Source organism: Loxodonta africana, chromosome 10 (assembly GCF_030014295.1).
Source record: "Loxodonta africana isolate mLoxAfr1 chromosome 10, mLoxAfr1.hap2, whole genome shotgun sequence".
In the NCBI taxonomy this organism is placed as follows: Eukaryota; Metazoa; Chordata; class Mammalia; order Proboscidea; family Elephantidae; genus Loxodonta; species Loxodonta africana.
In genome coordinates, this window is record NC_087351.1 from 24,078,641 (window position 1) to 24,104,762 (window position 26,122).

Here is a 26,122-nt window from a genome sequence, read left to right on the forward strand (position 1 = left end):
GAACCTGGAAGGCATTATGCTGAGTGAAATTAGTCAGTTGCAAAAGGACAAATATTGTATAAGACCACTATTATAAGAACTTGAGAAATAGTTTAAACTGAGAAGAAAACATTCTTTTGTGGTTACGAGAGGGGGGACGGAGGGAGGGTAGGAGAGGGGTATCCACTAATTAGATTAAAAAAAAATTAGATAGTAGATAAGAACTACTTTAGGTGAAGGGAAAGACAGCACACAATGCAGGGGAGGTGAGCACAATTGGGCTAAACCAGAAGCAAAGAAGTTTCCTGAATAAACTGAATACTTCGAAGGCCAGCGTAGCAGGGACAGGGGCCTGGGGACCATGGTTTCACGGACATCTAAGTCAATTGGCATAATAAAATCTATTAAGAAAACATTCTGCATCCCACTTTGAAGAGTGGCGTCTGGGGTCTTAAACGCTAGCAAGCAGCCACCTAAGATGCATCAATTGGTCTCAACTCACCTGGATCAAAGGAGAATGAAGAACACCAAGGACACAAGGCGATTATGAGCCCAAGAGATAGAAAGGGCCACATGAACCAGAGACTACATCATCCTTAGACCAGAAGAACTAGATTGTGCCTGGCTGCAGCCAATGACTACCCTGACAGGGAACACAACAGAGAACCCCTGAGGGAGCAGGAGAGCAGTGGGATGCAGACCCCAAATTCTCATAACACCAGACTTAATGGTCTGACTGAGACTAGAAGGACCCCGGTGGTCATGGCCCCCAGACCTTCTGTTGCCCCAGGACAGGAACCATTCCCGAAGCCAACTCTTCAGACATGGATTGGACTGGACAATGGGTTGGAGAGGGATGCTGGTGAGGAGTGAGCTTCTTGGATCAGGTGGACACTTGAGACCATGTTGGCATCTCCTGCCTGGAGGGGAGATGAGAGGGTGGAGGGGGTTAGAAGCTGGGGAAATGGACACCAAAAGAGAGAGTGGAGGGAGAGAGCAGCATGTCTCATTTGGAGGAGAGTAATTGGGAGTGTGTAGCAAGGTGTATATGGGTTTTTGCGTGAGAGACTGCCTTGATTTGTAAACTCTCACTTAAAGCACAATAAAAATTATTAAAAAAAAAAAGTGAACTTGCATATACAGTGTTTTCTAAAAACTCGTCATTATATATCCTGCGGAAGCATTTGCACAGGCATACAAGACACATATAAAAATATTGTTACATTTAAAAGCAAAAAATGGGAAAAAACCCTAAATGTTCACCAATGGGGGAATGATTAGATGCACTTTTCTGATGAGTATTCTCTATTTGCTCTCCCATTTCTAGTTTTCATTTGGAGGCTGTGGTAGAATTTGGAGTTCACGAGGAAAGTAAAATCAGTGCATTTATTCCTCTAGCTTCCTCCCTTCTGGGCTTTACAATGCCAGTTTGCATATTCCTCCACCAAAGGCCTCAGCTTACGCTGGTGGCCTTCTTCTCTTGCCATAGCTCTTTCTCTGGTTTCTGGTAGTTCTCCCTGCTTTTTCCCCTTCAGTTTTCAGGGAAGTAATGACTCCCTTTTGTCACTGGTCCTAGATATTTTACCGTCCCTTGTTTATTTCCCTTAATACTGTCTAGCCAAACCAAACCAAACCAAACCTACTGCAGTTGAATTGATTCCAACTCAAAGAGATCCCATAGGGTTTCCTCTACAAAAACAGACTGCCACACCCTTTTGTTGTGGAGCCACTGGTGGTTTCAAATCCCCTGACCTTTGGGGTTAGCAGTCAATTGCTTTTACCACTGTGCCACCAGGGCTCCTTAAATGCTTTCTACACCCTTATAAATTAGATTTTTCTTATTTACTCCATTCAACTGTGGCATTTTTTCCCTGATGTGACTGACCCTGCCTAACAAATTTATTTGTACAAACAGAAGCCCCATAAATAGCCCCATGGAACAGCCTCTCAAAATGGGATTCTGGGATAGGATTGGTCACATATTTAAGGAGTATCTGTATAACTTCCTTGCCTGGAGAATATTGGACCTTGATCATATGTGGTACACGGTTACGCTATGATTACTCATATCATCACTGGTGTTTGTATAGAATGAAGTGCAGGTGAAGGGCAAGGCACTATTATCTGCGTATGAGGAAATGTCCAAAAACAAGCAAACAAACAAATGTTGCTGTCAAGTCGATTCTGACTCATAGCAGCCCTATAGGACAGAGCAGAACTGCCCCGTAGGGTTTCCAAGGAGTGCCTGGTGGATTCCAACTCCCAACCTTTTGGTTAGCAGCTGAGCTCTTAACCGCTGTGCCGCCAGGGCTCCAACTAAATGTCACAGCCACATAATCTCCCAGTACCTTACCCTTTATGCAGCACCTCTATCCATTCTGAATGAACCAACTTTTCCTTGCATAAAAACATTTCATTGGCTTTATCTGGAGCAATTGTCTCACAAAGGATGCTGATTCTCTTCAGCACTCACCTCTGTCTCCTTATTTGCTCCAGGTCGTAACAAAACTTAGATCTCAAAATCACCTAAACAGTGAATTGTAAGACCTCCTCTGATAATATACAGTTTTTACCCCCAGATATAGAAATTCAATTCTTGTGGAATCTACAAGAAAAAAAAAATACATCTCTCAGTTTGTCATACTGTGGTGGCTTGCCTGTTGCTGTGATGCTGGAAGCTATGCCACGGGTATTTCATGTACCAGCAAGGTCACCCATGGTGGACATGTTTCACCAGAACTTCCAGACTAACACAGACTAGGAAGAAGGGACTGTGAGACTACTTCTGAAAAAAATAGGCCACTGAAAATCTTATGACTAGCAGCAGAACATTATCTGATGTAGAGCTGGAAGATGAGACCCTCAAGTTGGAAGGCACTCAAAAAGCCACTGGGGAAGCGGTCTAGGTTCATTAGTAACGAATGTTTTGCCATAGGCATTGTGCTGTTTTAAAATAATTATATATGAGCTGTCAATTTTGAGAAACAGAAACTCCAGAGGTCATACGAGGAACTGTGTTTTAGAGTAAATTGTTATTATGTAAACACTGTTCTGGCCCCATTTTCATGGCAATGTATAATTACTAACAATAAGATGGGGTGTAAGAATCCTCAGAAGTTCTCTCTTCTTTGGAACATTTTGGGGGTGGGGAGTCAAAATGGTACTCCTATTTGCAAATTGCATATTAAATAAACTTCAATTAATTTCTATTATTGGTTTAATATGATTTTTGTTTTAACAATACTAAAAGAATTATAGGAACTGGCCAATTTGTATTGGCGAAGGTCTGGGGAACATGCATGTGAGTGAATTCTAAGAGTATTAGGCTGAAAAGGACAACACATAAGACAAAATCAGGCAGAATTTATTGACATAAGTGTACTCACCTGGGATTTAGGCATTGATATGTTGATTTGAGAACCTGGAGTGGTGCTAATAGCCTGCTAGTTCAGTTAATCAATTCTGTACTCAGTGAAGATATTTTCATGCAAATGCCTATTAAAAGGCATTCATTTCAGAGAAGGCTCTTAATCACCAGGTGGACAGGATATCCATTTAGTGGATTCAGGCAGCTTCTTCCTTCAGCCACTCCAGCGCCTACTCCTGTACAAAGTGGCCATGGTAACATGGAAGCTATGCATGGGATCAACAACATAAACTCCCCTTTACGCAGGCTGATTTGACTACAACCAAATGCTGAGTCCCAACCAGCCAATGACAGAGTTCAATGATGAACCCAATTTGGCACTGTCCCTTGAAGGAATTGACCAGCTATCTGGTGCCACATTGATTACATTGGACCTCTTTTACCATGGAGGAAACAGTGACTTATCCCAGCAAAACTAGATTAATATTTCAGAATGGACTTCCCTTACTAGTCTAGAGTCATGGCTTTATACTATGTCAATACGGTTAAGCTAGAACTACATTTCCAAGAATTTCCTTCCCTGAATGTTTGCAGGTTAAGGTTTCCCATAAGAGATGTTTATATGAAGTGTGGAAATGGAAGGAAAGCAGTAGCCATTTCTGATCTAAAGGTAGGTGTGGGACAGGTGCTGTTGCAGTTCATGCATGTATGTTTTCACTGGACTGTTGGCTCATCTGGTTGGTTGTAAGACTGTAAATAAGCCCAAAGCTCCTCTAACTCCCAATGAATCTCCTCCTTCAGCTTCTCCAAGCTCTTACCCCATGCTCCCTCATCCCCCCCACACCTGAATCCTCCCTCAAACTCTTAAGTCTTCACTAAAATGCTACCTCCCTGGGAAGTCTACCCAGATTTCCCCAGACAGATTTATAAGCTCTTTCTCCTATGTTTCCACTGCTTTGAACATGCCCCCATTAAAGCAATTATCCAGATTGGGTTTGTATGTTTTGTTTGAATGTATGTGTCTCCTCACTAGACTTCAATCTCCTTGGAGCAGGGACTAGCACATGGGTAATGGTCAAAGACAGGTTGAATAAATAAACTCCATATCAAGGTACTAGCTTAGGGAACTTGAAATCTAAAAGGTTTTTTTTTTTTTTTTTTAATGACTTTTAGGGCCATTTTGGAGATTTTACATTATACACACACACACACATATATATGTATATGTATATTTCTTTTTCTGAATTGTTTTGTTGTTGAGAATATAGATGGTAAAACATATACCTGGTAAAACATATTCAACTGTTTCTACATGTGCAATTTAGTGACACTGATTACATTCTTCAAGTTGCGTACCATTGTCATCCCCTTTTACTGAGTTGTTCCTCCTCCCTTGACATAACCTGATTGCCCCTAAGTTTCCTATCCTCAGATATATGGTTTCCAAAGATATCCTTCCAGTTGGGAGCTTGCCTTTTCACTTTTTTTGGTAAAGCCTTTTGAGGAACAAAAATTTTTAATTTTTATGAGGTCCCATTTTTTTATTTTGTCTTTTGTTATTTGTGCTTTTGTTGTTATATTAAATAATGAATTATATTAGATAATCATTGAAAGCTAGACCTGCTTGTTCTTCTAAGCTTTTTAAGGGTTTAGTTAGCACATTTAGGTCATTAGTCCCTTTTGAATTTATTTATGTTTATGGTATGAGATATGGATGTTGTTCCATTTTTCTGCAAGTGGAAATTCAATTTTTTTTAATAATTTTTATTGTGCTTTACATAAAAGTTTACAAATCAAGTCAGTCTCTCACACAAAAACCCATATACACCTTGCTACACATTCCCAATTACTCTCCCCCAAATGAGACAGCCCACTTTCTCCCTCCGCTCTCTCTTTTCCTGTCCATTTCGTCAGCTTCTAACCCCCTCCACCCTCTCATCTCCCCTCCAGGCAGGAGATGTCAATATGGTCTCAAGTGTCCACCTGATCCAAGAAGCTCACTCCTCACCAGCATCCCTCTCCAACCCGTTGTCCAGTCCAATCTATGTCTGAAGAGTTGGCTTCGGGAATGGTTCCTGTCCTGGGGCAACAGAAGGTCTGGGGGCCATGACCACCGGGGTCCTTCTAGTCTCAGTCAGACCATTAAATCTGGTGTTATGAGAATTTGGGGTCTGCATCCCACTGCTCTCCTGCTCCCTCAGGGGTTCCCTGTTGTGTTCCCTGTCAGGGCAGTCATCAGTTGTAGCTGGGCACAATCTAGTTCTTCTGGTCTCAGGATGATGTAGTCTCTGGTTCATGTGGCCCTTTCTGTCTCTTGGGCTCATAATCGCCTTGTGTCCTTGGTGTTCTTCATTCTCCTTTGATCCAGGTGGGTTGAGACCAATTGATGCATCTTGGATGGCTGCTTGCTAGCGTTTAAGACCCCAGATGCCACTCTTCAAAGTGGGATGCAGAATGTTTCCTTAATAGAGTTTATTATGCCGATTGACTTAGATGTCCCCTGAAAACATGGTCCCCAGGCCCCTGCCCCTGCTACGCTGGCCTTCGAAGTATTCAGTTTATTCAGGAAACTTCTTTGCTTCTGGTTTAGTCCAATTGTGATGACCTCCCCTGTATTGTGTGCTGTCTTTCCCTTCACCTAAAGTAGTTCTTATCTACTATCTAATTAGTGGATACCCCTCTCCTACCCTCCCTCCGTCCCCCCTCTCGTAACCACAAAAGAATGTTTTCTTCTCAGTTTAAACTATTTCTCAAATTCTTATAATAGTGGTCTTATACAATATTTGTCCTTTTGCAACTGACTAATTTCACTCAGCATAATGCCTTCCAGGTTCCTCCATGTTATGAAATGTTTCACAGACTCCTCACTGTTCTTTATCAATGTGTAGTATTCCATTGTGTGACTATACCATCATTTATTTATCCATTCATCCGTTGATGGGCACCTTGGTTGCTTCCATCTTTTTGGTATTGTAAACAGTGCTGCGATAAACATGGATGTGCATATATCTGTTCGTGTAAAAGCTCTTATTTCTCTAGGATGTATTCCAAGGAGTGGGATTGCTGGGTCATATGGTAGTTCTATTTCTAGCTTTTTAAGGAAGCTCCAAATCGATTTCCAAAGTGGTTGTACCATTTGACATTCCCACCAGCAGTGTAGAAGTGTTCCAACTTCTCCACAGCCTCTCCAACATTTATTCTTTTGTGTTTTTTTGGATTAATGCCAGCCTTGTTGGAGTGAGATGAAATCTCATTGTAGTTTGGATCTGCATTTCTCTAATGGCTAATGATCGTGAACATTTCCTCATATATCTCTTAGCTACCTGAATGTCTTCTTTAGTGAACTGTCTATTCATATCTTTTGCCCATTTTTTAATTGGGTTATTTCTCTTTTTGCAGTTGAGTTTTTGCAGTATCATGTAGATTTTAGAGATCCGAAGCTGATCGGAAATGTTGTAGCTAAAAACTTTTTCCCAGTCTGTAGATAGTCTTTTTACTCTTTTGGTGAGGTCTTTGGATGAGCATAGGTGTTTGATTTTTAGGAGCTCCCAGTTATCTAGTTTTTCTACTACATTCTTTATAATGTTTTGTATACTGTTTATGCCATGTATTAGGGCTCCTAACGTTGTGCCTATTTTTTCTTCCATGATCTTTATCGTTTTAGATTTCATATTTAGGTCTTTGATCCATTTTGAGTTAGTTTTTTTTGCCTGGAGTGAGGTATGAGTCTTGTCTAATTTTTTTGCAGATGGATATCCAGTTATGCCAGCACCATTTTTTAAAAAGACTGTCTTTTCCCCACTTAACTGTTTTGGGGGATTTTGTCAAATATCAACTGCTCATATGTGGATGGATTTATGTCTGGATTCTCAATTCTGTTCCATTGGTCCATGTATCTGTTGTTGTACCAGTACCAGGCTATTTTGACTACTGTGGTGGTATAATAGGTTCTAAAATCAGGTAAAGTAAGGCCTCCCACTTTGTTCTTCTTTTTCAGTAATGCCTTATTTATCCAGGGTCTCTTTCCCTTCCATATAAGGTTGGTGATTTGTTTCTCCATCTCATTAAAGAATGTCATTGGGATTTGGATCCGAATTGCATTAAATGTATAGATCGCTTTTGGTAGAATAGACATTTTTATAATGTTAAGTCTTTCTATCCACGAGCAAGGTATGTTCTTCCACTTACGTAAGTCTCTTGGTTTTTTGCAGAAGTGTACTATAGTTTTCTTTGTATAAGCCTTTTACATCTCTGATATTCCTAAGTATTTTATCTTCTTGGGGGCTATTGTAAATGGCTTCGATTTGGTGATTTCCTCTTCGATGTTGTTTTTGTTGGTGTAGAGGAATCCAACTGATTTTTGTATGTTTATCTTGTATCCTGATATTTTGCTGAACTCTTCTATTAGTTTCAGTAGTTTTCTAGAGGATTTCTTCAGGTTCTGTGTATAACATCATCTGCAAATAGAGATACTTTGACTTCTTCCTTACCAATCTGGATGCCCTTTATTTCTTTATCTAGCCTAATTGCTCTGGTAGGATGTCCAGCACAGTGTTGAATAAGAGTGGTGATAAGGGGCATCCTTGTCTGGTTCCAGGTCTCAATGCGAATGTTTTCAGGCTCTCTCCATTTAGGGTGATGTTGGCTGTTGGGTTTGTATAAATGCCCTTTATTATGTTGAGGAATTTTCCTTCTATTTCTATTTTGCTGAGAGTTTTTTTTTTTTATCATGAATGAGTGCTGAACTCTCTCAAATGCCTTTTCTGCATCAATTGATAAAATTGTGTGATTCTTGTCTTTTGTTTTATTTATGCGGTGGATTACACTAATTGTTTTTCTAATGTTGAGCCATCCCTGCATACCTGGTATGAATCCCAGTTGGTCATGATGAATTATTTTTTTGATATGTTGTTGAATTCTATTGGCTAGAATTTTGTTGAGGATTTTTGCATCTATGTTCATGAGGGATGCCAAAAGAAAAAAAGCCAGTGCCGTCGAGTCGATCCTGACTCATAGTGACCCTATAGGACTGAGTAGAACTGCCCCATAGAGTTTCCAAGGAGCGCCTGGCTGATTTGAACTGCAAATCCATTGGTTCGCAGCTGTAGCACTTAACCACTATACCATCAGGGAGTCCTCATGAGGAATAAAAAAATACATAATTTTCTTTTCTTGTGGTGTCTTTACCTGGTTTTGGTATCAGGGATATGCTGGCTTCATAGAATGAGTTTGGTAGTATTCCGTCCTTTTCTATTCTCTGAAATACCTTTAGTAGTAATGGTTTTAACTCTTCTCTGAAAATTTGGTAGAACTCTGCAGTGAAGCCACCCGGACCAGGGCTTTTTTTTGTTGGCAGTTTTTTGATTATCTTTTCAATCTCTTCTTTTGTTATGGGTCTATTTAATTGTTCTGCCTCTGTTTGTGTAAGTTTAGGTAGGTAGTGTTTTTCTAGGAATTCATCCATTTCTTCTAGGTTTGCAAATTTGTTGGAGTATAGTTTTTCACAGTAATCTGATATGATTCTTTTAATTTCAGTTGGGTCTGTTGTAATATCACCCATCTCATTTCTTATTTGGGTTATTTGCTTCCTCTCCTATTTTTCTTTTGTCAGTTTGGCCAGTAGTTTATCGATTTTGTTGATTTTTTAAAAAAACCAGCTTTTGGTCTTATTAATTCTTTCAAATGTTTTTCTGTTTTCTATTTCATTTATTTCAGCTCTAATTTTTATTATTTGTTTTCTTCTGGTGGCTGTGGGTTTCTTTTGTTGCTCTCTTTCTATTTGTTCAAGTTGCAGGGATAATTATTTGATTTTGGCCCTTTCTTCTTTTTGGATGTGTGCATTTATTGATATAAAATGGCCTCTGAGCACCACTTTTGCTGTGTCTCAAAGGTCCTGATAGGAAGTGTCTTCATTCTCATTGGATTCTCTGAATTCCTTTATTCCATCCTTAATGTCTTCTATAATCCAGTCTTTTTTGAGCAGGGTATTGTTCAGTTTCCAAGTTTTTGATTTTTTTTTCTGTACTTTTCCTGTTATTGATTTCTACTTTTATGGCCTTATGGTCAGAGAAGATGCTTTGTAATATTTCAATGTTTTGGATTCTGCTAAGGCTTGCTTTATGACCTAATATGTGGTCTATTCTCCATGTGCACTAGAAAAGAAAGTATACTTGGTTGCCATTGGGTGGAGTGTTCTATATGTGCCTACGAGGTCAAGTTGGTTGATTGTGGCCTTTAGATCTTCCATGTCCTTATTGAGCTTCTTTCTGGATGTCCTGTCCTTCACCGAAAGTGGTGTGTTGAAGTCTCCTACTATTGTTGTGGAGCTGTCTATCTCACTTTTCAATGCTTATAGAGTTTGTTTTATGTATCTTGCAGCCCTGTCATTGGGCTCATAAATATTTAATATGTTATATCTTCTTGGTGTATTGTCCCTTTAATCATTATATAGTGTCCTTTCTTATCCTTTCTGATGGATTTAATTTTAAAGTCTGTCTTGTCAGAAATTAATATTGCCACTCTTGATCTTTTTTGACTGTTGTTCGCTTGATATATTTTTTTCCATCCTTTGAGTTTTAGTTTGTTTTTGTCTCTAAGTCTAAGGTGTGTCTCTTGTAGGCAGCATATAGATGGATCTTGTTTTTTAATCCATTCTGCCACTCTCTGTCTCTTTATTGGTGCATTTAGTCCATTTACATTCAGGGTAATTATGGATAGGTATGAATTTAGTGCTATCATTTTGATGTCTTTTTTTGTATGTTGACAGTTTCTTTTCCCACTTGATATTATGTGTTGAGTAGATTTTCTTTATACTTTGTCCTTTACTCATATTTGTTGTTGATTTTGTTTCTGTTGAGTCTGTATTTTTCCCTTGTATTTTATTTTGATGAGTAGGATAGTTTGTCTCCTTTATGGTTTCCTTATTATTCACCCCTATTTTTCTAAATTTAAAACTTTTATTTCTTTATATCGCCGTGTCATCCTCTCCATATGGAATGTGTATGATTACATTTCTTAGTCCCTCTTTATTGTTTTAATGTTGTGTTCTTTTATATAATAACAATGCTGTTACCCTGTTTTGGGCCTTTTTTTTTTTTTTTTTCATAATTTTGCTAAGCTTTTTTTTTGGACTTCCCTGTCTGGGCTGACTTCTGGTTGCTCTGCCCAGTGTTCTAGTCTTGGGTTGATAACTGATACTATTGATTTTCTAACCAAAGAACTCCCCTTAGTATTTCTTGTAGTTTTGGTTTGGTTCTTACGAATTCCCTAAACTTGTGTTTAACTGGAAATGTCGTAATTCCTCCTTTATGTTTAAAAGACAGTTTTGCTGGATATATGATTCTTGGCAGGCAATTTTTTTCCTTCAGTTTTTTAAATATATCATCCCATTGCCTTCTTGCCTGTGTGGTTTCTGCTGAGTAGTCCGAGCTTATTCTTATTGGCTCTCCTTTGTAGGTGACTTTTCGTTTATCCCTTGCTGCTCTTATAATTCTCTCTTTATCTTTGGTTTCGGCAAGTTTGATTATAATATGTCTTGGTAACTTTCTTTGAACATCTACCTTATGTGGAGTTCAATGAGCATCTTGGATAGATATCTTCTCATCTTTCACCATATCAGGGAAGTTTTCTGCCAACAAATCTTCAACAATTTTCTCTGTGTTTCCTGTTATCCCTCCGTATTCTGGTACTCCAAACACTCATAGATTATTTCTCTTGATAGAGCTCCACATGATTCTCAAGTTTTCTTCATTTTTTAAAATTCTTTTATGTGATTTTTCTTCAAATATATTAGTGCCAAGTGATTTATCTTCGAGTTCAGAAATTCTAGCTTCTACTTGCTCAATTCTGCTCCTCTGACTTTCTACTGAGTTTTTTAATTCTGTAATTTTATTGTTAATCTTCTGAAATTCTAATTGCTGTCTGTCTATGGATTTTTCAAGCTTATTAAACTTTTCATTATGTTCCTGAATAATCCTTCTAATTTCTTCAGTTGCTTTATCTGTGTGTTCCTTGGCTTGTTCTGTGTATTGCCTCATTTACTTCCTGATGTCTTGAAGGGTTCTATATATTAAACTTTGTATTCTGCATCTGGTAATTCCAGGAATGCACTTTCATCTAGAAGATCCCTGGATTTTTTGTTTTGAGAGCCTGTTGAGGTGATCATGGTCTGTTTCTTTATGTGACTTGTTATTGACTCTTGTCTCCAAGCCATGTATAAGTTATTGTATCAGTTTGTGCTTGCTTACTGTGTCATCACTGCTTGCTTTGTTTTGTTTTGGTGTACCCCCATGGGTTGCTTGAGTGAGCTAGCTTGATTATTTTTGCCTTTGGAGCTCTGGTGTCCTGTCCCCAGCTGGCTAGAACTGTTATCAGGTATATCAGTCTAGGAGTCCATTCAGTTTTCTTGTATGAATTCAGCTCAGGTTTACAGGTAGCTGATATCAAGTGTGTGGTATAGGCTCTGTCCTACCATCTTAGAGGGGCAGGGCTGAGAGGCACATATACCGGTATCTGATCGTAGCAGGGAGTCACCCTCTGAACAAGGCAGGGGGCTGATAACCAACCCCCAAGTTTCTCTGAGGAAAACGCATCTCTGTTTCCTACAGCGTGCAGGTGGGTGGGTTCTGCAGAGGGACCATGGGCTCCCAAAGTTTTAGTTGTAAGGACTGGGAAGTACCAGTTATCTTTGGACCCCTGTTGCAGGTGGCTGGATAACCTGAGTGGAGCTACCAGTCCTTAGGTCCCTGATGTGGGTAGGTAAGGACCTTGTTCAATAGGCAAGGCAAGGTCAAACACCAAACACCCACCTCTCCACCACAGAGCTGAAATGGTTGGAGTTTGCCAAGGAGGGCCTATTCTCCTGAAATAGCTCCACACAGGTCCATGCAGAAGGGAAAGGTACTCAACGTCCATGGATGGTTTATGCCTGGACAGGAGCCGCTTCTGTCCTGAGCTCCCCTGGTTAATGGAGCTGGCAAATTATCTTTCCCCCAGTTGCAAATTTTTTTCCTTCCCCATGCTGGGAGGATGGGTCTAGCTGCTCTCCAGGGTCTATCTCAGGCCCAGGGATTCAGCCGCTGAAGCCTGCTTGGTGGTGGTGGTGGGGGGGCACAGTAAAATGTGCGCAAGTACTTAGCCTTTGCTGACAGCGCTGTTCTTCTCAGGTTCCAGAGGTGTGAGTAGGCTGTGTGGCTGGCTGCTTCTCCCTGAGGAAACTGCTGCCGAATGCTAGTACCAGCCCGCCGCTGCTGCTGCGGGAATGGTGCCTGAGGGCTCCCCACGAATTAGGTCCTGTAAGTCCTCTCCACTTCTGAATGGCCTCTTCCTCCCCTTGCCCCTCAGTTCATTGTCTAAGCTTGCCTTTGATGCTCAGGGCTCCCAGTTTGTCTGAAATATACTCGTTTCACTTGTTTTTTTCAGGTCTTTGTTGTGAAGAGGGCTCGACGGAAGCCTCTGTCTATTTCGCCATCTTGGCTTCGCCTCTGTTTTTCAGAAATTCAATTTTCTCAGCACCATTTTTCGAAGAGACTCTTCTTCCCCAGTCGAATGAACTTAGTACCCTTATCAAAAATCAGTTGACCATGGACGGGTGGGTTTATATGTTATTTTTTAATGTGAAAGATTCAAGCAATATCTCTTGCTTATTCAGCATTACTGGTGCTTAAACTGAAATTTATAGTGAAGTCCATGTGATTTTGATTAAACTGTCCATAAGGAAATGTTTTCATACTCCCCAGGCATTCAGCCTCACTAAAGCCATCAAGGAACTAGCCAGAATTTCCAGATAATAACTGATAAACATCCAGTCACAGTTTTGTCCCCTCTCCAGTGACTCCTTACAAGATTTTTTTTTTTTTTTTGGTAGGTCTTACCAAACCAATCATGTTCCAGGGGCAATTCCCTTGACCACCTGGGGTTAGCTGACAAATCCATGTCTCTGTAGTAGCACCTGGTCATTATTCTCCAGTGGTGTTAATTAGCCATCTCCCCCCCACCCCACTTTTTCAGCTTTTTATGTAGCAGTAGTGGCATAAGCAGATATCAATTAAAAAGGTACTTTAATTCTCTGAAGATGCTGTAGTCTGGGAACAGGTAGGTGAAAAGATTGGAAGTCAAGATAACAGCACGGAGAAAAATTGGACCTGAATTATTAAATTCAGTTTCAGAAAATCTAGTTTTATGTCAAAATCTCTATTAGCAGACACCAAATAAGTTTTTAATACCAAATAAGTTTTTAAAGTAATAGATCACACTAGGGAGAAAAGCAAACAGCTGAGTTTACTTTTCCCTAGTACTTGAAATATATGTCTTGGGGTTTCCAAGGTGAAGACAAAGCTACAGAGGAGAGTCAGGATCAGCACAATTCAATGTCTTCAGCACAGGTAAGGGATTTGGGGGGGACTAAGGTTTAAATTCCCATTATGTGGAGTCAAATCTGACTCATAGTGACAGGGTCATATGTATGAAAAATAACGCCTCTGGCAAGCACTGAAATTGTGCCCCTGCAGCGATGTAGCTAGGTAATGACCACCCAGGGCCAATCTTTAAGCTGAGCTCCCCCCTCCCCTGAATTCGGGCACCAAGAAGCGATCTCTAAGTTGTGTCTGCCCATTTTCTAGATGAATAGACATTAATAGTGGTGGCATGTCAGCAGAAACATCATCGCCCCACTTGTCTGGCTGCCTCAGTCTGGCACCTTTCATATTTGTGGCACCTCAGAATGTCATTCCATGCCTCATCTTGTGCCCTCTTGGACTTGTACTCCAGGGCAAGTGCCCTCCTCTGCCCCATCCTCCTTATACCTTTGTGTCTACTATGCTAGAGGAAGGATGTTGGGCAGTGCTGGGTTAATAGAAACTGCTCAGTGGTATCCCCTCCTTCAAGTGGCACCCCGGGCACATGCCATACCTGCCATTCCTTATATGCGCCTCTGCATAGTGACCCTATAGGAGGCCTGTTTGTCTGCTAACTGAAAAAGTTGGCAGTCTGAACATACCAGCCACTCCTTTGGAGAAAGATGTGGCAGTCTACTTCCATAAAGTTTACAGTTTTGGAGATCCTGTGAAGCAGTTCTGCTCTGTCCCATAGGGTCGCTATGAGTCGGAATCAACTTTATGGCAATGGGTTTGATTTTTTGGTTTGGGGTTCAAATGATGGCTTACCAAAATATTTATTAATTTTTTTTTTTGTATCTCATTAACTTCCTTGATAGGAATGAAGGGAAATTAATAACGCATAGAAGTTAAAAGTCAAGACTACTGTTATGGATTTTATTGTGTCTCCCAAAAATGTGTGTCAACTTGGCTAGGCCATGATTGTCACTGTTGAGTGATTGTCCATCATTTTGTCATCTGTTGTAATTTTTCTATGTGTTGGAAATCCAATCTTTATGATGCTAATGAGACAGAATTAGAGGCAGTTATGTTAATGAGTCAGGACTCAAATCTACAATATTAGGTTTTATCTTGAGTGAACCTCTTTTGAGATATAAAAGACAGAAGTGAGCAGAGAGCAGGGGGACCTCATACCACCAAGAAAGTAGTGCCAGGATCAGAGCATGTCCTTTGGGCCCAGGGTCCCTGTGCTGAGAAGCTCCTAGACCATGGGAAGATTGATGACAAGGACCTTCCTCCAGAGCAGACAGAGAGGGAAAGTCTTCTGCTGGAGCTGGCACCCTGAATTTAGACTTCTAGCCTCCTAGACTGTGAGAGAATAATTTTTTCTTTGCTAAAGCCATCCACTTGTGGTATTTCTGTTATAGCAGCACTAGATAACTCAGGCAACTACTTTCCCTGATTTTTTTCCCTGTCTTTGCATAATAGTTAAAAAAGGAAGAAGTCTGCTAGAGACTAATGCCACATGGTATTTTTTGGAACCAAAATTAAATGACACACAGAAGTTGGAGAAGAATTGACTGGTAAAGTGTTTTCCTGATAACTCATCTGAGTCCACCTGTGTGTCTAACAACAGACCATCATTTTCATCGTGATGCTGAAAAACTGCTGTAATGGTATTAACTATGCTACAGTGTATGTTTGTTGGACTTTTAGTTTTTTTTTTTTCTCCCTCTGTAATTTTGGCCTCCACAATGTAAAATAGATGTAGATAAGGTTCAGAGAAAATGACAAATTTAGAGATCTAGTGATGAGTCGGAATCGACTTGATGGCACTGGGGTTGGGGTAGTGATATGCAGAGAAATCTTCAGAGAAAAGGTGAAAGGAAGGGGAAACTTAATTTCATTGCTCAATTCAAAAAATGATTTATATGAGAGGGTTCCTGATAACACCTGTATTTTTCCTTTCACAGAGCAACAAATAAGTGGACATAGACTTAAAATAAAGAATCAAAATTCAGTTGGAATCAGGGGAGGAGTTTTGGACTTTTATAATGATAAAGGATTAAAAAAAAAAAAAAAAACTGCTGCCGTTGAGCCGATTCCAACCCATAGCAACCCTATAGGACAGAGCAGAACTGTCCCATAGAGTTTCCAAGAAGCACCTGGTGGATTTAAACTGCCAACCTTTTGGTTAGCAGCTGTAGCACTTAACTACTACACCACCAGGGTTTCCTAGTAAAGGATAGGGATGACCAAACAAGAGAGATACTGAGTTCTCAAGGAATATGCCTTAGATGATTTAGATATGCCACTGATGAGTTATGTGGACTGGAACAGAAATTATATTCTTACCGGTTTATTTCTTTATTACTGGGACGTTCATTCTCTCTACTTTCTTCAAAAATACATTTTAAAATGAATGAGCTCTCTTATGGAAGATTAACCAAACCCTTTTAAATCTATTAAACAGATGATAGTATCTAGAAAGCAAAAGTTGCAGAGTCATGGTTTGTAATCTTAATGGACTTTAATTAAGAAAGGAAGTATATGATGGTGAATAAAAGTCCTAGAGAACAAAAGGTTCACAGTGTTCTCTTAGAACAATCTCAGTTTACCCAGAGAAAAAAAAAAAAAAAAAAAATGGCTCAGACTTCGCAGTCTGATGCTTTTCTTTAGTCTTGTGTATTCAACCAAGAGCAACTCTTGTCTTTGAAACTCAGAAGACACAAACCACGTACATTTCAATATCTTCTGGCATTTGGTTCTTTGTTTTGCTTCCTTTCACTTTTTTCAAGCTCCCCCTTTTCCTGTTTCTTTGTTCAGTTCTTCACACTTCAGAAAATTCACTGTTATCATGTTATTCTATCTTGTCTCCCAGTCAGGCTCATTATACTTGGACAGTACCAGATGTTTCGTTTTTTCTACTATCATAACTCTCAGTTGCTTATATACTGACATTTGAGTTAGCTGCTGCTCCTGGAAAGTGGTGCTGGGCAATCCGATGAATAAAGTGACATAGAAGGCTCTTTGACATTGTTGCAGAGGAGCTCATAGCTTAATGCAGGGTTTCCCAACCTTGTCACTATTGACATTTGGGGGAAGCAATTCTTAGTTGTTGCTATGTGTCGGAATTCCCTTGATAGCAATGTCCTCTCCCCATTAATTCTTAGTTACAAGGAGCTCTGGTGGCTCAGTGGTAAAGTAGTTGACTGCTAATTGAAAGGTCAACTGTTTCAAACCACTGGTGGCACCGTGGGAGAAAGATGTGGCATTCTGTTTCTGTAAAGATTATAGCCTTTAAAGTCTATGGGGCAGTTCTCCTCTGTTGTATAAGGTCACATTTAGTCTGAGCTGGACAGGATGGCAATGGCAGTGGGCAATTCTTTATTACAGGGGGCTGTCCTGTGCATTGTAAGATGTTTAGCAGCATCCCTGGCTTCTACCTACTAGATGCCAGTGGCACACCCGAATTGTGATAACCAAAAATGTCTCTAGACATTGCCAAATGTTTCCTGAGGGATAAAACACCTTCAGTTGAGAACCACTGGTTTAAAGATGGAGACTTAAAAGGACATAATTTTTCTGCATTGTGTTAAGTGGTACAATAAAAGTATGTACTTTGGACACATGATCTTCCTCAGACTTTATTGCTGATTTTCTTATCATGTAGTTCTGCCGAAATAATTTTCAGATATTAAATAGAAATGCTCTTTTTTAAGAAAATAGTTATTAAATATTAAACCATTGAAAATGATCCAGAGAATAGAACATGATGGGAAGAACTGGAATTTATAATCAACTCAGTAAAATAGAGTTTTCTGTTCGTCAAATTTCTTTTTTTTAACAAAATATTTACTTGAAGCTATGATTAAAAAAATGATTACTTCTATATTATTAATTTTTTAAGAATGAACATTTAATGATTTACTATAGTACACAAAAGTTGGCAGTATTTAAAATAAAACAGATTGAATTTAATCTAAGAATGAGATAGATGTACTGATTTGTTCATGCAGCAAATAATAATAGGTCCTTTATTGTTGTCTTTCCTTTGCTTAAATCATTTCATTTGTTGGCCCTCTAGCACTGTTTTCTCTTAAATTCTAGATTGAAGTCTTGGAGGTCGTTGATGGAATGTCATAACTCTTTATGCATTTTTAATTCTACCATCCAAGGAATTATTTGGATATTGCTTCAGGTGCTTCCCTTCCTCCTCCCTTTGTCCATAAACTTAGAGGGTAGTAATGCTTTACCTATTGGCCATGGGTGGAAATGGGAGAAAAGTGCAATATCCTTTCTGGTGAGGCTTCTGTTCGTTAGTAGGTTTTAATAATCAGCTAAGTTGTTTTTATCATAGTGTTGACAATTATTAGCACTTTTTTCCAGAAAGCTAAATGTTTCCCACTATTTAATTCACACTGGTTATATATACAGTACACTTTGGGGCCCTAGTGGCCAAATGGTTTAGTGTTAGACTGCTAACCAAAAGGTTGGCAGTTCAAATCCACGAGCCGTTCTTTGGAAATTCTATGGGGCAGTTCTACTCTGTCGTAAAGTGTTGCTATGAGTCAGAATCGACTTGACAGCAATGGGTTTGGTTTTTTCTTTTGGTTTTTATATACCTATAAAAACAGCCTAAACCAAAAAAACCAAACCCACTGCCATCAAGTCGATTCCGACTCATAGCGACCCTATAGGACAAAGTAGAACTGCCCCGTAGAGTTTCCAAGGAGCGCCTGGCGGATTCAAACTGCCAACCTTTTGATTAGCAGCCATAGCACTTAACCACTACGCCGCCAGGGTTTCCTTTAAAGAGAGGCTAACCCAAAAGAGAGGCTAGGGAGGATAAACTTCTGTCTACCTTCTTAGAGATGTAGAGTAAATTTCTTAAATAGAGTTACAACTGACACTTGGCTGTAAGTATTCCAGTGTTCATCTTTGGGCTCTTCAGGTAAGCAGACACAGACTGTCATCACAGTTCTAGATGTATTGGCAGGATAAATGCACAACAAAAAAGAGAGAGAATGACTTCCCTGTACTATTTACCATTCATTGTAGTAGAAGTGACTAATGCATCGTTTACGAACTACATCTAAATCTTTGCTCAGATGCAATCTAGTACGCCCCTTGGTTGTTGTTGTTGCTTTTACAAGACATCAAGTTAGTTCCAAATCATAGTGACCCTGTGTACAACAGAATGAAGCACTGCTTGATCCTTAGCCAGCCTCACAATCTTGGCCATGTTTGAGCCCATCATTGCAGCCATTGTGTCAATTTATCTTGTTGAAGTTCTTCCTTTTTTTGCTGCTTTACCAAGCATGATGTACTCCAGGAAATGATCCCTCCTGATAACATGTCCAAAGTATGTGAGATGAATTCTCACCATCCTTGTTTCTAAGGAGCATACTGGCTGTACTTCTTCCAAGACAGATTTGTTAGTTCTTCTGGCAGTCTATGGTATATTTGATATTCTTTGACAACACCATAATTCAAAGGCATCAATTCTTCATCGGACTTCCTTATTCACTGTTCAGCTTTCACATGCATGTGAGGTCATTCAAAACACTTTGGCTTTTATTCAGGTGTACCTTAGTCCTTAAAGTGACATCTTTGCTTTTTAACACATCAAAGAGGTCTTTCCTAGCAGATTTGCCAAATGCAATGGGTCATTTGATTTCTTGACTGCTGTATCCATTTGATTGTGGATCCAAGTAAAATGAAATCCTTGGCAACATCAATATTTTCTCAGTTTATCATGATGTTGCTTATTGGTCCCATTGTGAGGATTTTTGTTTTCTTTATGTTGATGTATAATCCATACTGAAGGCTGTGATCTTGGATCTTCATCAGTAAGCACTTGCTTAAAGTTCTTTTCGCTTTCAGCAAGCAAGGTTGTGTCATCTGCATATCAAAGGTTGTTAATGAGCCTCTCTTCCATTCTGATGCCCTATTCTTCATATAGTCAAGCTTCTTGAATTATTTGCTCACATACAAATATGTGAGCACACCTTTCCTGACTTTAAACCACATAGTATCACCTTGTTCTGTTCAAATGACTGCCTCTTGGTGTATGTACAATTAAGTGTTCTGGAATTCCCATTCTTCACAATGTTATCCATAATTTGTTATGATCCATACAGTTGAATGCCTTTGCTTAGTCAATAAAACTCAGGTAAATATCTTTCTAGTATTCTGTGCTTTCAGCCAAGATCCATCTGACATCAGCAATGATATCCTTTGTTCCATGTCCTCTTCTGGCTTGAATTTCTGGCTCCATTTCTGTCACAAAGGCCATATTTTCCAACCACTGTTCCCTCCAATTTGTTTCCAACTTTCACATTCCAACCACCAGTAATTATCAATGCACTTTTTTGCATGTTTGATCAATTTCAGACTGCACGGGTTGGTAAAAATCTTCAATTTCTTTACCTTGGCGTTAGTGGTTGGTACATAAATTTGCATAATAGTTTGTATTAACTGGTTTAAAATTAGAGTAAGTCCATGAGGCATATAGATAGTGCCTTATCACTGACAGCATGTGTACTTCTGGATAGATCTTTTTTTTTAATTTTTAATTTTTATTGTGCTTTAAATGAAAGTTTACAAATCAAGTCAGTCTTTCATGCAAAAATTTGTATACAACTTGCTGTGTACTCCTAGTTGCTCTCCCCCTAATGAGACAGCAGACTCCTTCTCTCCACCCTGTATTCCCTGTGCCCATTCAGCCAGCTTCTGTCCCCTCTGCCTTCTCATCTCCCCTCCAGACAGGAGCTGACCACATAGTCTCATGTGTCTACTTGAGCCAAGAAGCTCCCTCCTCATCAGTATCATTTTCTATCTTATAGTCCAGCCCAATCCCTGTCTGAAGAGTTGGCTTTGGGAATAGGTCCAGTCTTGGGCGAACAGAAGGTCTGGGGACCATGACCTCCGAGGTCCTTCTGGTCTCAGTCAAACCATTAAGTCTGGTCTTTTTACAAGAATTTGAAGTCTGCATCCCATTGCTTTCCTGCTCCATCAGGGATCCTCTATTCTATTCCAGGTCAGGGCAGTCATTGGTTGTAGCTGGGCACCATCTAGTTCTTCTGGCCTCAGCCTGATGTAGTCTCTGATTTATGTGGCCTTTTTTGTCTCTTGGGCTCATAAGTACCTTGTGTCTTTGGTGTTCGTCATTCTCCTTTGCTCCATGTGGGTTGAGACCGATTGATGCATCTTAGATGACTGCCTGCTAGTGGTTAAGACTCCAGATACTGCTCACCAAAGTGGGATGCAGAATGTTTTCTTAGTAGATTTTATTATGTCAATTGACCTAGATGTCCCCTGAAACCATGGTCCCCAGACCCCTGCCCCAGGATAGATCTCGAAGTGTTCTTTTTGACAGTGAATGTGATGCCATTTCTCTTCGATTTGTCATTCCTTGCATAATAGACCATACGATTGTCGGATTCAGAATGGCCAATTCCAGTCCATTTCAGCTCACTAATGCCCAGGATATCAATGTTTATGCATTACATTTCATTTTTGATGATTCCCAATTTTCCTAGATTCATAATTCATGAATTCCACATTCCTATTTTTAATGGACGTTTACTGCTATTTCTTCTCATTTTGAGTCATACCACATCAGCAAACGAATGTCCCAAAAGCTTGACTCCATCCACGTCATTAAGGTTGACTCTACTTTGAGGAGGCAGCACTTTCCCAGTTGTATTTTGAATGCCTTCCATCCTGAGGGGACCATCTTCCAGCACTATATCACACAATGCTCCATCGCTATTCATAAGGTTTTCACTGGCTAATTTTTTTCAGAACTAGACCACCAGGTCCTTTTTCACTAGCCTTTCTTAGTCTGGAAGCTTGGCTGAAACCTGTCCACCATGAGTGACCCTTCTGGTATTTGAAATACCAGTGGCATAACTTCCAGCATCACAGCAACACCCATGTCTTTGGTTAGGTGGCCAATATATTCAACTATAGCAGGGAGACATATTTTGTCTTCTGGATGCATGTACTATAACTATACTGACTTAAAATTTTTCTAGTTAGAGGTAGAAACTTGTCTTTATGCTGTGTTAGTATTTTGCTCTTTATTTGCATGTTTTGGATATCTTTCAGGTTGATAATTGGTCACATTGTATAGAGGTCTATGAGTTAGCTTTTTAAAAAATTTTAATAATTTGAAATTTAAGTGAACAAGACAAAGATTATTCTTGCTTTCTTGGTTTCCAAAACAATCTTACTTAGGAAAACAAATTTAAAGAGTTCAGTGTGATTGGTATCAATACCGAAATAATCTTTTAAAAAGAGAAATGGCCAACTTAAACTCTCATTTAGATTATGTAATAATAAATAGAGAATATGTTGTTTCCTTCACTTAAAAATGCCTACTTGTTGTTTCCTTCACTTAAAAATGCCTACTAGGTTACCTTAGAAATGCCTACAACATTTTCAGTGTATACCATTGGCTTGTGGTAATGAGTTTCATACATTTTTACTTGTTATGTAAGGGGTTACTTCTTTTTATTTGCCTCAGACTGTCTTCATAAAGCTTGAAATATCTCCTTATTCTAAAGTCCTTATTAGATTTGATGACAAATGTATACTTAGTCTATCAGTATCTTTTCATAATTTTGTAGATTTGGGATCTTTTTTTCTTATTTTTATATGAAAACTCTTCAATGAGTTGAAGTGTTTCACAGTCTCCAAAAACTCAGGGTTATCTATAGCTATAGAACTTCCACTATGCATTGTCTCAATATGGTTGGTTCTTATCTTGTTCAGAGTAATAAGCAAAGCGCTTATAATAACCTACAAAGCTCTACATAATCTGTGTTCATGTCCAGGGACTAATGCAAGGAGAGTTTCCCTGGGGTGTGGCCTGCATCAAATTTTATCTTACAAGAGATAAAAGGAGAGACAAGCAAGCAGATAGGGACTTCATTAAAACCAAGCAGGAAGATCCAGGACTGGAGTGTGTCCTTTATACTCGGGATCTCTGGGATGAGAATCTCCTAGACCAGGGGAAGATTGATGACAAGGACCTCCCCCCATAGCCAACAGAGAAAGAAAGCCTTCCCCTGGAGATGGCACCCAGAATTCAGACTTCTAGCCTCCTAAATTGTGAGAGAATAAATTTCTGTTTGAAGCCATCCACTTGTGGTATTTCTGTTATAGCAGCACTAGATAACTCAGACACTACGTAAAGGGTTATTTCTTTTTATTTGTCTCAGACTCCCTTCTTAAAGTTTGAAATAGATCCTTATTCTAAAGTTCTTATTAGATTTCATGACTAAAAGTATATTTACTCTATCAATATCTTTCATAATTTTGTTGACTTGGGATCTCTTTTTTTTTTTTTTGCTTATTTTCAAATGAAAACTCTGTAATGAGTTGTAGTGTTTCATGATTTCCGAAAACCCAGGGTCATCTATAGATTTAAAAATTTCACTGTACATCATCTCAATGCATCCATAATCTCAATGATTCTTACAACCTCTGTTTCTCCTAGCTGTTCTAAGCCACCTTTGTCTTTTTTTTTTTTTGATTATTGCAACAACTTCTAACCAATCTCCCTGGTTTTATCCTTGAGACTCTGAAGTATATTCACAATGCAGCATCCCAAGTGATCCTTTAACATAGTAAGCCAGATTTGTCATCTTTCTGTTCAAAAGTCAGTTGCTTCTTATCTTGTTTAGAATAATAACCAAAGTCTTTACAATAGCCTGCAAAGCTCTACATATTCTGTGTTCATGCTGCCTGTCCAATCTCATCTTCCATACTCAGGTTCAGCCTTTCTTCTTAGTTATTTGAACATGCCTAGTGAGCTCACACCTCAGACTTTTGCTCTTGCTATTCTCTGTGCCTGGAATACTCTTTCCCCAAATACCTTCATGGCTTGGTCATTCACCTTCATTAAATTTCAACTTAGTCAACTTATCATCAAGAACTTCCCTGTCATTCTTATTTAAAACATTCTCCATACTGCTCTATTTCTTTCTTGCTTCATTTTTTCTCCATGGTAGAATAATCATGTGACATGCTATCTTCTTTTTATTTGTTTTCTAATTGTCTATCTCTTTCTGCCAAAATGTAAATCTGTGATGATACGGATTTTTGCCTATTTTGTTCTTGGCTGTGTCCCCATAGCTTAGACTAGTTTTTGGCATATAGTAGGTGCTTGATAAATATTTGTTGAATGGAATGCATTATATATAGGAACTACTTCAGCACAATCATTCATTCATTCAGCAATCATTATATGATCATCTAATATTTTCAAGACATTTTGTGGACAAACTACGAGGATAAAAATTTAAGGGCCTGATGATTTATAACCTCAAGTTTATAATCATACAAGGGAAATAAATGTGACCAACTCTAAGTAAAGTAAGTAAATGTGGATGTATAGGTGAGTTGTGAGGAAGGCTTGACAGATGAGAAGCCATTGGAACTGGATATTAAAAATGACTAACATTTTGAGAATTGTAAAAATAGAGAAAGGTAATTTCTGGCTGAAGTTACAAAAGCAGAGACACAGAATCTTACAAATCTTTTGGTCATATGAAAAGCCTTTGTCTGTCTAGTATATGTGATTGGCTATTACTTCTTCAGGGAGAGAATGGTTAACATGGATAATACTGATATAGCAATTTAATATCAAATGCCACTTGTCTATGGTTTTCTATCAAGTACTCCATGGGTACCAGTTCATTAGACCACTCACTGTTCCTCATGTTAGCAAGGCCACATGGCAACTCATTTGTATAACTACACCGTTAGTGGCCAAAAGGATGGTATTTGATTTTTGTGAAATGCTCAGGTGATATTTGACTTTCATAATTTAGATACTTTTTATAGAGTGTATTAATATCATACTACTAATTTGAATTTTCTGATTTTCTTCCTTTAGGTAACATGATAGTAAACCCATCAAATAAGCCAATGAAGGGAGCCAACTATTCAATTGTGTCTGAATTTGTGTTCTTGGGGCTCTCCAATTCCTGGCAGATCCAGCTTCTTCTTTTTTGCTTTTCTTCTCTTTTCTATGTGTCCAGTATGATGGGAAACCTCCTTATAGTGGTCACTGTAACTACTGACTCTTACTTACACTCCCCCATGTATTTTCTGCTGGCTAACCTTTCCATCATAGACCTGATATTTTGCCCAATTGCAGCACCCAAGATGATTTGTGATCTTTTTCGGAACAGAAAAGTCATCTCCTTTGGAGGTTGTATAGCTCAAATCTTCTTTAACCATGCTGTCGGGGGCACTGAGATGGTGCTGCTCATAGCCATGGCCTTTGACAGATACGTGGCCATATGTAAGCCTCTCCACTACCTCACCATCATGAGCCCACAAATGTGCATTTTGATTTTAGTGCTTTCCTGGACCATTGGCCTCATTCACTCATTGACCCAGGTGTTTTTTGTTATAAACTTGCCCTTTTGTGGTCCTAATATATTAGACAGCTTTTACTGTGACATACCTCGGCTTATCAAACTTGCTTGCACAGATACCTATAAACTGGAATTCATGGTCACTACTAATAGTGGGTTCATTTCCTTGGGTGTTTTTTCTTGCTGATCTTCTCTTACATCTTCATCCTGGCTACTCTTCAGAAGCACTCCTCAGGTGATTCATCCAAGGCTCTTTCCACTTTGTCAGCTCATATTACTGTGGTGGTTTTATTCTTTGGGCCACTGATTTTTTTCTATATGTCGCCCTCTTCTTCAATACGAATGGATAAATTTCTAGCCATATTTGATGCAATTTTGACACCTTTTCTGAATCCAGTCATCTACACATTCAGGAACAGAGAGATGAAGATGGCAATGAGGAGAGTGTTCCGTCAGCTTACAGGTTGTAGAAAAATCATTTAAACGCCTTGATTGAAACATCACATTTCCAAATGACTGTTGAAAGTCCCTAACACCAAGTCTCATGAAGAAAGGACCCTTTTTAAATTATACATCACTTTGAGTGTTCATGGGCATCCATGTGGTGGGTCAATTTTTTTTTTTTTTTTGCATGGAAGAATGGGTGACATTCTTCTCTGAAAAGAAAGACTTTATAAAAAGGGCATAAAACTAAAACCAAACCCATTGCTATGAGTCAGTTCCAACTCATAGTGATCCTATAGATCAGAGTAGAACTGCCCCATAGGGTTTCCAAGGAGTGGCTGGTAAATTTGAATTGCTGACCTTTTGGTTAGCAGCCAAACATTTAAGCACTGTGCCATCAGGGCTCCATAAAAGCTATAGATATAAAAAATTATATGAACTCTTACCTTACAGTTCCCAAAGAAATGTGCCAGAATAGCTTTTAGACATTTTAAATAATGACATATACAAGTTTATATCTCAGAATAACCATGCTATTGTTTTCATGCTGTCTTCCTCTATAATTGGTATACTTCTTAATATAATGCTTCGTTATCCATTTG

At 39.1% G+C, this 26,122-nt stretch overlaps 1 pseudogene; it reads left to right on the forward strand.

The window, feature by feature from the left end:
• Positions 1 to 23,931: 23,931 nt before the first annotated feature.
• On the forward strand, positions 23,932 to 25,559 carry LOC100673156 (olfactory receptor 4F15-like; annotated as a pseudogene).
• The last annotated feature ends 563 nt before the right edge of the window (positions 25,560 to 26,122 follow it).